This window comes from Erinaceus europaeus (assembly GCF_950295315.1).
Source record: "Erinaceus europaeus chromosome 6 unlocalized genomic scaffold, mEriEur2.1 SUPER_6_unloc_3, whole genome shotgun sequence".
Classification (NCBI taxonomy): Eukaryota; Metazoa; Chordata; class Mammalia; order Eulipotyphla; family Erinaceidae; genus Erinaceus; species Erinaceus europaeus.
This window is the reverse complement of record NW_026647136.1, coordinates 587,039-598,216: the sequence shown is the minus strand read 5'-3', so window position 1 is coordinate 598,216 and position 11,178 is coordinate 587,039. Positions and strand designations below refer to the sequence as shown.

General features: G+C 45.7%; 1 non-coding gene across 1 annotated transcript; it reads right to left on the bottom strand.

Moving 5' to 3' along the window:
- Nucleotides 1-3,326: 3,326 nt before the first annotated feature.
- On the bottom strand, nucleotides 3,327-3,433 carry LOC132536179 (U6 spliceosomal RNA). The gene has a single exon (XR_009547844.1). It is a non-coding gene; the product is annotated as a U6 spliceosomal RNA (small nuclear RNA).
- Nucleotides 3,434-11,178: the final 7,745 nt, after the last annotated feature.

Sequence of the window (11,178 nt, the reverse complement as noted above, 5' to 3'; positions counted from 1 at the left end):
ACCCGGGCGGTCACCCACCACAGTGCACAAACTGCCCCTGGTGTGTGCAAACAGAGGACTCAGTGCAAAGACCAGGCCCGAGGTGGTGGCTCAGCTGGAAGAGTACACGCGTTACCACCACATTGCAGCTGCAGTTCAAGTCCCGGGTCCGTGTGTGTGTGTGTGTGTGTGTGTGTGTGTGTGTGTGTGTGTGTGTGTGTGTGTGTGTGTCTGTGAGAGAGAGAGAGAGAGAGAGATTTATGAGCTGATGAGCAGTGCTACAAGGGTCTCTCCCCTTTGTCTTCTCTCCCTGTTTCCCTGTCTCTGTGTCACCATCAAAAGAAAAATGAAACAAAACAAAAGAAAGAGAATAATAAAAATAAAAAGGTCTCCAGGAAAGGTGGAGTCCGGCAGGCAATGAGCCTCAGAGATAACCATGGTGTGGAAAGAGCAGGAAGAAAAGGCCACTTCACGCTAAACATCTAATGAAATTAAAGGTGTGTTGTGTTCACCTTGCTATTGCCTACCATGTGCTGTCTATTTTTTTAATTTATTGATTCATTTTTTTAAATTTATTTATTCATTTCCTTTTGTTGCCCTTGCTGTTTTATTGTTGTAGTTAATATTATTGTTGTCATCATTGTTGGATAAGACACAGAGAAATGGAGAGAGGAGGGGAAGACAGAGAGGGTGAGAGAAAGATAGACACCTGCAGATCTGCTTCACCGCCTGTGAAATGACTCCCCTGCAGGTGGGGAGCCGGGGTCTCGAACCGGGATTCTTACACCGGTCCTTGTACTTTGCGCCACCTGCACTTAACCAGCTGCGCTACAGCCCAACTCCCGATTGATTCATTTTTTTAATTTTACAAAATTGCCTGTCAACAGGGCTTTGAATTCACACCATTCCCACCACCAGAGTTCTGACACCTCAGTCTCCCCACTGCGAGCCACCCCAGTTCCCCTAAGGTTGTAGACATGGGCCACCCTCCATCTCTACAGCCTATTTTTTTTTCTCCTCTAGGGTTATTGCTGGGCTCGGTGCCTGCACCATGAATCCACCGCTCCTGGAGGCCATTTTTTCCCCTTTTTGTTGCCCTAGTTGTTGCAGCCTCGTTGCAGTCATTATTGCCATTGTTGACGTTGCTTTGTTGTTGGATAGGACAGAGAGAAATGGAGAGAGGAGGGGAAGACAGAGAGACAGGGGAGAGAAAGATAGACACCTGCAGACCTGCTTCACCGCCTGTGAAGCGACTCCCCTGCAGGTGGGGAGCCTGGGGCTCGAACCGGGATCCTTACGCCGGTCCCTGCGCTTTTCTACAGCCTATTTTTTCATTATCTTACAGGGGTCTTCATGGTTCACAGTTCATTCACTGACACACAGGCGCAATCCCACCTGCCCTCCCTGTAAGCTGTGGAGATTCCTGGGTCCCTGGTCCTCAGAAAGCAGAGAAGAAGCTCCTGTAAGCTCCAAGGGGAGGCAGTGACATGGCCTTGTGGCTGAGGTTTCGGGACCCCACCACCAAGCACATCTGCACTCAGCTACCCTGCTACTCTGCTACCCTGGAGGGCAGCAGCTCCTGCAGGACCCGGGGTGCAGTGGCCCAACCCCAGGTCCCTGCACATCCTTTCAGGACAGCAGTGCAAGAGCAGGAGGCCGAGGCTCAGTGAGAGCAGGGACAGAGTCCCCCTGGATATGCCACAGGGGTGAGGAGGATGGGGGCTGTGAGTCTCATCAGGAGCAGGAAGGTAACAGAGCAGGGCCCAGCAAGGCCACTTCACTCAGGTGGCCTGGACTGTGTCCTCCTGGTCAAGGTCACAGGGAAGACTGAGGGGCTGCAGCAGCTAAAGCAAATCTCCCTGGGCCTTTTAGAGGTGGTGTTCCAACGAGTCACTGGGAGATGGAAGCAGTTGAATAAAACCAGGGGCACCTGACCATGCTTTACCCATTTCCCAGCAGCACAGGGGAAATCCATGATGTGCCCTTCAATTGCTCTTGTTCTTAATATTTTTCTTTAGGACACAAAACATCTGTCTCATATTTCATGAGTTGAGTGAGGAAAGCACTGTTCAAGCATCACATCATATTTTCTTTCAAATAGTTTATGAGATCCTAAGGAAAAGGTAAGAAAGAAAGGGAAGTAATAACTGTTGACTCACCTGTAAAGAAGGAAGCTTCACAGGCGGTTAAGCAGTGCTGTTGGTGTCTTTCTCTCTTCCTCCCCCTACGATCTCAGTTTCTCTGTCTTTATTCAATAAACAAGTAAAGTAAAATAAATCTTGAAAAAATACTTGTAAATGGTTGCTCTGATACTGATATCTTGAGGTGTTTCCTATATGAAGGCTGAATGTAGCAACACCTATTGATGAGGATGATTCTTTCTCCAAGTTCTGCCTCCCAATCCCACCCCAGCACATTCATTTACTTTCAAAGATCAACATACAGCAGGGTATTGTGACCCAAATGTAGATACACACGTTGTCTGTCTCAAGGAGAACTAAGTCAGCTTGACATGTTTATATAGAGAGACCAATGCAAAGAAGCTACCCAGTGTCTTAAAAAAATTATAGTGACTGTTCTTTCCTTTGCCTTGGTTCTAAATCTGTTGAATTTGGATTTTAAATGGGCCTGGCCTATTGTTGAGTCCAGTTACCCGCCTAAATCTAGGTGCAGGTTGTCTGTTTCTTAAAAAGAAAACATAGCATAGCATGTGGCTGGGGGTCTGATCCTCCACACTGCAAGTGAAAACACAGGCAGGCAATGGGCGGGACTCCTTGCATAGAGGAGCAGTGCTTTGCATGTCTCCCTCTCTTAAAGGATACAGAATGGAGACTGGCAGGGAGGCCTCTCAGCTGTCCCATGCAGGTGCAAGTTTCTGGGTGGGATTGATCCCCAGACACAATATTTGAGAAAAATTTTAAAAAGACTTTGTATTATTTAAAAGATTTACAGTTAAGAGAACAATATTACCATGATTTTATTCAAAAAAGCCAATCTGCAGTCCTGGAGGCTGGCAGAGTGGTTGGAGTTTTGGACTCAAGCATGAGGTCCTGAATTCTACCTCCAGCATCACATGTTCCAGACTGATGCTATAGTGTTTTTCCCCCCCCCCTCTCTCTCTCTCTCTCTCTCTCTCTCTCTCTCCTCCGTTTCTCCCTCACTGATTAATAAATCTTTTAAAAGAGCTTCAGCATATGTAGAACCAGAGTTCAGACAGACCTGGGATCCCACACATACAAATCCAGATCTCTTGCCACTGAACCGCCTCCCAGGTTGCATTAACTGGCTCTTTAAAAGATTATGATTATTTATATGTGTGTACATATATTTTATAATCCTTTTTTTGAAAAAATATGGTATGCCTCATGAATCTGTGTGTAATCCTTGAGCAGGGGCCATGCTAATCTTCTATGTATCATGCCAATTTTTGTATATGTACTACCGAAGCTAGGACTATATTATAATCTTATTTAAAAAGTGTTAAGAGATGGAGACAGTTGGAGTCAGGCAGTGGCACAGCAGGTTAAGCACACATGGCGCAAAGCTCATGGACCAGAGGAAAGATCGCGGTTCTAGCCCCTGGCTCCCCACCTGCCCAGGAGTCCCTTCACAGGTGGTGAAGCAGGTCTGCAGGTGTCTGTCTTTCTCTCCACCTCTATGTCTTCCCCTCTTCTCTCCATTTCTCTCTGTCCTATCTAACAACAACGACATTAATCACCACACAATGTTAAGCAACAAGGGCAACAAAATGGAAAAATAAATAAAAATAAAAAAGAGTGGAAAAGAATAGACAAGAAAAAAAAAAGAAAGGGAGACCTTGGTGACAACAACAACAACAAAAATAAAATAACCTATTTATACTTTAGAATTGCAGAATGGCTAGGGCAATGGCTCTGTACGAATTAAGTCCTGAATTCAATCCCCAGATTTGCATGTGCCATAGTCATGCTCTGTTTCTCTTTTTTGTATTAATAAATAACATTTTTCCTTTTTTTAATTTCCTTTTTAAAATTTCATTTTTTTAAAATAAAACTGCGGTTCCTGCCCGGTTCCTATCCAGCTCCAAGATCGGCTGCTGCCTGGCTCTGTGGGGCTCCTAGTGCAGTTCCCACCTGCCAGCATCCTGGCTGCCCCATTATGTGAGTAGGCAGAGTGCAGTCTCTCCAGGACTGTCCCCACAGACACAAGAACCCCAGGCGACCCCTGCCCACCCCCCACCACACACGGAGCCCTGCCAGGCCCAGGCCACCAGGACGAGGGGGGCTGGGGGTGGGTGTTGGCAGTGCCCTCCAGGACCAGCAGGTTGCAAAGTGCCAGACCTTCAGCCCAGACCCAATCCACAGCCCGGGCCCAGGGCTCAACAAGGGTTGGAGCCAGCTGGCTTGGGGCACCCCTCTGAAATGCATGTCTCTTCTGAGAGAGACAGAGGCAGAGAAAACACTCCACTTCTAGTAGTGCGAGGAGACCCCCAACCTGGACCTGCACCCCGTGCCCCAGCCTCCTTCACCCTAATTTGGGAGCTTGGTTCGCCATGTTGCCCCAGACCAAACTCGAAGTTCAGGATTCCAAACAGCCTTCCCCGAGGACCTCGTCGTGGGCCACACGGAGAGGAAGGACAGCGGGTGCACATTTCGGGTGGGCGGACACACGGAAAGTTTTCTGGGCCTGGCAGCTCCTGAAGCCAGGTCGGTGGGTTCCGGGGTCCCCTCCTGCCAGGGCGTTTGGGGTGGGCGGGAGGCGCACTGCCTGGACTCCAGCTGCGCTGGCGGGTCCTCACCCTTGGGGCATTTGGAGCCACCAGCACTGACAAGCTGGGTGAGGCCCAGGGACCTAGGACCCCTCTCCAGGCAGGAAGGAAAGGGAAGGCCGGCTGCCCAGACTCTCCGACGGGGTCCCTACGCTCGCGCTCACGGAAGCCAAAAGCAGCACGATCTGGGGGCGCGCAGCCACCCTTCCAGGTTGTCCCTGCCAGGGGTGCGGGGTCTGGGGGCTCGCGGTGTGCCCCTGCCAGGGATGCGCATGGCTCCATCTCGGGGAGCGCCCTGCTGAAGGCTGCTGGGTGCTGGAGGTTTGGGGGTTTGCGCAGCCACCTCTATGGGGTGCGCCTATCCCGGGTTACTGGGTCCGGGGGCGCTGGCCCCTCTGCGGCTGTACCCCAACTTCGCCCCTCACCCCACCCAGCACCTTCCCAGGCGGGCACAACAACCCAGCCTTCAAGGGCACAGGAACCAGGGGCCACTTACTTGGAACTGGAGGAATCTCACTAGATGGGCTCCAGCACTATGGACCTGGCCACTGGTTGCTGTCTGGCACAGCACCTTGGGGAGTCCCCAGCAGTACTTCCACACGGGGCCTCCACACAGTTCTTGCTGGGCGCTCAGGGCGCAGGGCCCAGGCCTCAGCGGTGGGGCCTATGGGTGCAACAGAACGCGGCATGGCTCAATGCTGCCTGGGGGTGATGCGATGCTATGCTACTCAATGTGACAGGGGGCGACAGGGTCTCAGGGCGCCGGCCTCAGGGCTCCATGGTGCTGCTGTGGATGCAGCTGGGACAAAGGGAAGAAGAGAAGAATGGAAGACAGGGGGAGAGAAAGACACCTGCAGACCTGCTTCACTGCCTCTTTCTCTCCCCCTCTCTGTCTTCCCCTCCTCTCTCCATTTCTCTCTGTCCTATCCAACTACAAGGACATCAATAACAACAATAATAACTACAACAATAAAACAACAAGGGTAACAAAAGGGAAAATAAATATTTTAAAAATTAAAAAATAAAAATATTTGTATTATCTTTGTTTATTGGATAGTAACAGAAGAAATCAAAAAGGAAATGGGAAGTAAAGAGGGAGAAGAGAGAGAGAAAGAAAGAGAGAGAGAGAGAGAAACCTGCAGCACTGCTTCACCATTCACAAATCTTTTCCTCTGCAGGTGTGGTGGGGACTCAAATCCAAAATAAATTTTAAGAATCTAACTCAACTCATTTTGTGTTGATGGTGTTAGGGTTTAGAGACAGACTTAATTTTGAATAAAATCTAGAGACAGGATGTAAAGTTCAAAATCTCAGAGCCAGAAAAAGAAATAGGGCTTTGCCCAGACCCATCCCTGCTACCTGCAGGATGAGACTGCGTGAGAGGAGGACAAAGCAGTAGGAATATAATGTCCCTTTGGAATATATGTCCCTTGGAATATAATATCCCTTTGGAATATATATCCCTTTGGGATACAACTAAAATAGGCCTACTAGCTATCTTCAAAATGGAGACCCCAAATCTTCATCTGCAATATTCCAGCCTTTAGGTTCATGATGGGTCAACAATTTGTTTGGCTTTATATATTAACTATTTTTTCAGCCACCAGGTTTCAGATGCTACCAAGATGCCTACCGGACTTCCCTGGTTGGACGACTCCACCAATGTGTCCTGGAGCCCCACTTCCCCAGAGCTCTGCCCAACTAGGGAAAGAGAAAGACAGGCTGAGAGTATGGATCCACCTGTAAACACCCGTGTTCAGCATGGAAGCAGTTACAGAAGCCAGACCTTCTACATTCTGCACACCATAATGTCCCTAAGACAATACACCCAGAGGGATAAAGAGTACGAAAGCTTTCAGGAGGGGATGGCATGCAGAGTTCTGGTGGTGGGGATTGTACCCCTCTTATCCTATAGCCTTGTCAATGTTTCCATTTTATAAATAAAACTTTAAAAAAGAATAGCGGGGTCCCGGAACATGGTGGACTGAGAAGCTGCTAGTGGCTTGAGCTCTGACCACATTGTCTGGAAATGGTAGGATTTTCTGCCTTCAGTACGCCAGTCAATAAGGGGTCCTAGCGGTGACACCAAGGAGGTGACTATAACTTAATTTGGGTTAAAAATAGAGTAGAAAAAAAGGAAAAAAAAATTTTCTTTTAAATTATTATTCCCAAAGCGAACCTCCTCCCCCTCACTCCCCCCTTAACCAATCCCAGGGGACCACCTCCTAGCAGGCTCCTCTGCTGAACTTCTTTCTTTACCAAGATTCCTATCCCACCAGGGAGTACCATTCATTCTAGGTCTATTCCCTTCTGAAACCTTTGGCCTTTTTTCTTTCTAAGTAGCCACCTCCACACATAGCTAATTAAATAATAAAAAATAAACAAATAAAAAACTCTTTCCTTTAACTGCTCTTTTTTTTAAATTTTTTATTTAAGAAAGGATTAGTGAACAAAAGCATAAGGTAGGAGGGGCACAACTCCACAAAATTCCCAACACCCAATCCCCATAACCCACCCCCTCCCATGGTAGCTTTCCCATTCTCTATCCCTCTGGGAGCATGGACCCAGGGTCGTTGAGGGTTGCAGAAGGTAGAAGGTCTGGCTTCTGTAATTGCTTCCCCGCTGAACATGGGCGTTGACTGGTCGGTCCATACCCCCAGTCTGCCTCTCTCTTTCCCTAGTAGGGTGTGACTCTGGGGAAGCTGAGCTCCAGGACACATTGGTGGGGTCTTCAATCCAGGGAAGCCTGGCCAGCATCCTGGTGGCATCTGGAACCTGGTGATTGAAAAGAGAGTTAACATATGAAGCCAAACAATTTGTTGAGCAATCATGGATCCCAAGCTTGGAATAGTGGAGAGGAAGTGTTAGGGAGGTACTCACTGCAAACTCCAGTGTAGTCCTGCTTTCAGGTATATATTTTGCAGTAGTTTATGGATACGTATGCACATAAGCTCTCTCTCATAGAAACTGGTGTATATCTAGGTTATGGGACTTTGTTAGAAAGTGAACTACCTGAGATGAAATTAGAGTGTACTATTAAAGGAAAGGTCTCACCCGAGTAATGAAGCTGAAGGGTTGTCATTCCACACGTGAAGTCTCTGGATACATTGTGAGGTGAAGCATGTTGAGGTAGCAATCGTTGCTTTGGTTAGGTTGTGATCGGCAGATGCAATGTTATTTGGTTTGGATTGGGAGATGCATACGGGAAAGTCGGCCCTATCCAAGGGTTCCAGGACTGGGGGAAGTAGGGGCTCTATAGTGAAGATGTGAGGTTCCTGCTGTCTTAGGGTTCAAAAAGACAATCAATAGTTAATATTATCATCACATTATTTGTTAATTGGGTTAACTTTGAAAAGTCCCTTTGTTATGGTTTGCTGGACAGTATCCAGTATCTTGTATATATCTGTGCTATTGGAAGCTTCTAGTCTACTTGGTCTAGGCTTTTGAGAGAGTCCGCATATCAAATACATAGCCTATATATTAAAAAGATTCAGTTTGTCTTTTGAGAAACTTTGAGACATACAATTGATTTCCCCCTCTCATATTAATTAGCTCCTGATTTATATGTCTACATTTTGCTAGGAGTGTACATAAACACCATTCCCACCACCAAAGGACTGTGACCCATCCCTCCCACCCACTCCCACCCCCCACTGGCCCAGGAAGCTACATGCCTACCACTCACCACTGGGTTTTTACTTTGGTGCCCTACTTACAATTTGATCAGGTCCTGCTTTTAGTTTCTCTTTCAGATCTTCTTAGTCAGCTTCTATTGATGAGTGGGATCATCCCATACTCATCTTTATCTTTCTGACTTAGCTCACTTAACATAATTCCTTCTAGTTCTGTCCAAGATGGGTCAGAGAAGGTGGGTTCATTGTTCTTGATAGCTGCATAGTATTCCATTGTGTATATATACCACAGCTTTCTCAGCCACTCATCTGGTGTTGGGCACCTGGGTTGCTTCCAGGTTTTAGCTATTATGAATTGTGCTGCTATGAACATAGGAGTACACACCTCTTTTTGGCTGGGTGTTATGGAGTCCTTGGGGTATAACCCCAGGAGAGGAATTATTGGGTCATATGGAAGGTCCATGTCTAGCCTTCTGAGAGTTTTCCAGACTGCTCTCCACAGAGGCTGTACCAATTTACATTCCCACCAGCAATGTAAAAGGGTTCCTCTGTCCCCACATCCTCTCCAGCATTTGTTGCTGCTGTCCTTTTTGATGTATGCCATTCTTACAGGAGTGAGGTGGTATCTTAGTGTTGTCTTGATTTGCATTTCTCTGATAATCAGTGACCTAGAGCAGTTTTTCATATGTTTGTTAGCCTTTTGGATCTCCTCTGTGGTAAATGTTTTGTTCATTTCCTCTGCCCATTTTTGGATGGGGTCATTTGCTTTTTTGCGGCTAGGTTTGCTGAGCTCTTTATATATTTTGGTGATTAGTTTCTTGTCTGATGTCTGGCATGTGAAGATCTTCTCCCATTCTGTGAGGGGTCTCTCTGTTTGTTTAATAGTTTCTTTGGATGTGCAGAAGCTTTTCAATTTGATGTAGTCCCATTGGTTTGTTTCTGCTTTGGTCTTCCTTGCAATTAGGTTTGATTCATCAAAGATGTCCTTGAGGTGGATGTGGGAAAGTGTTTTACCGATGTTTTCCTCTAAGTATTTGATTGTTTCTGGTCTGACATCTAGGTCTTTGATCCATTTGGAGTTGATTTTAGTTTCTGGTGAGATAAAGTGGTTCAATTTCATTCTTCTGCATGTTTCAACCCTGTTTTCCCAGCACCATTTATTGAAGAGAGCCTCCTTTTTCCATTTAATCCTTTGGGCCCCCTTATCAAAGATTAGATGCCCATAGGTGTTGGGATTTACTTCTGGGCTTTCAATTCAGTTCCACTGGTCTGTATGCCTATTTTTGTTCCAGTACCATGCTGTTTTGATGATGATGGCTTTGATGATGATGCCTCCATTTCTGTTTCTTTTCCGTAAGATGGTTTTGGCAATTCTAGGTGTTTTCAGGTTCCAGATAAATGATTGTAGTATTTGTTCTATTCTCTTAAAGAAACCTGGTGGAACTTTGATGGGTATTGCATTAAATTTGTATATGGCTCTGGGGAGAATATTCATTATGATGACATTTATTCTTCCCATCCATGAGCATGGGATATCTTTCCATTTCTTGGTATCAGTTTCTATCTCCTTGAGTAGCGACTCATAGTTTTCAGTATACAAGTCTTTCACTTCTTTGGTCAACTTTATTCCTAGGTATTTGATTGATTTTGCTGAAACAGTAAATGGGAGTGATTTCTGGATGTCTTCTTCTTCAGATTTAGTGTTTGCATAAAGAAATGCCACTGATTTTTGTACATTGATTTTGTAGCCTGATACCTTGCTATATTGCCTAACAACTTCCAGTAATTTTCTACTGGATTCTTTAGGTCTTTCTATGTATACTATCATATCATCTGCAAATAGTGAGAGCTTGACTTCTTCCCTTCCAATCTGTATCCCTTTGATTTCTTTCTCTTGCCTGATTGCTATGGCAAGAACTTCCAATACTATGTTGAAGAGTAACGGTGACAGTGGAAAGCCCTGTCTAGTCCCCGATCTGAGGGGGAATGCTTTCAGCTTCTCTCCATTGAGTATGATGTTGGCTGTAGGTTTGCGATATATAGACTCCACTATCTTGAGGAATTTCCCATCTATTCCCATTTTCTGTAGAGTTTTGAGCATGAATGGGTGTTGGATTTTGTCAAAGGCTTTCTCTGCATCTATTGAGATAATCATGTGGGTTTTGGCTTTGCTTTTATTGATGTGGTGAATAACATTGATTGATTTACGGATGTTGAACCAGCCTTTCATTCCTGGGATGAATCCCACTTGGTCATGATGAACAATCTTTTTGATGTGTTGCTGTATCCGGTTGGCCAAGATCTTGTTTAATATTTTGGCATCTATGTTCATCAGAGATATTGGTCTGTAGTTTTCCTTTTTTGTTCTGTCCCTATCAGCTTTTGGTATCAGGGTGTTGTTGTCTTCATAAAAGGTGGAAGGGAGTATTCCTGTTTCTTAAGGAATAGCTTAAGAAGTATGGGTATTAACTGTTTCCTGAAAGTTTTGTAGAATTCATTTGTGAAGCCATCTGGTCCAGGACTTTTGTTGTTGGGGAGATTCTTAATAACGGTTTCAATTTCTTTGTCTATGATTGGTGCATTTAGATTTTGTAGTTCTTCTTGGTTCAGTTTTGGAAGTGCATAGGTTTCTAGGAATTGTTCCATTTCTTCCAGATTCTCTAGCTTGGTGGCATATAGTTCTTTATAGAAGTTTCGCAGAATTCTCTGGATTTCTGTGGTGTCAGTTGTGATATCTCCTGCATCGTTTACAATTCTATTAATTTGAGTCTTCTTTTTTGTTTGGTGATTCTGGCTATGGGTTTGTCAATTTTGTTTAAT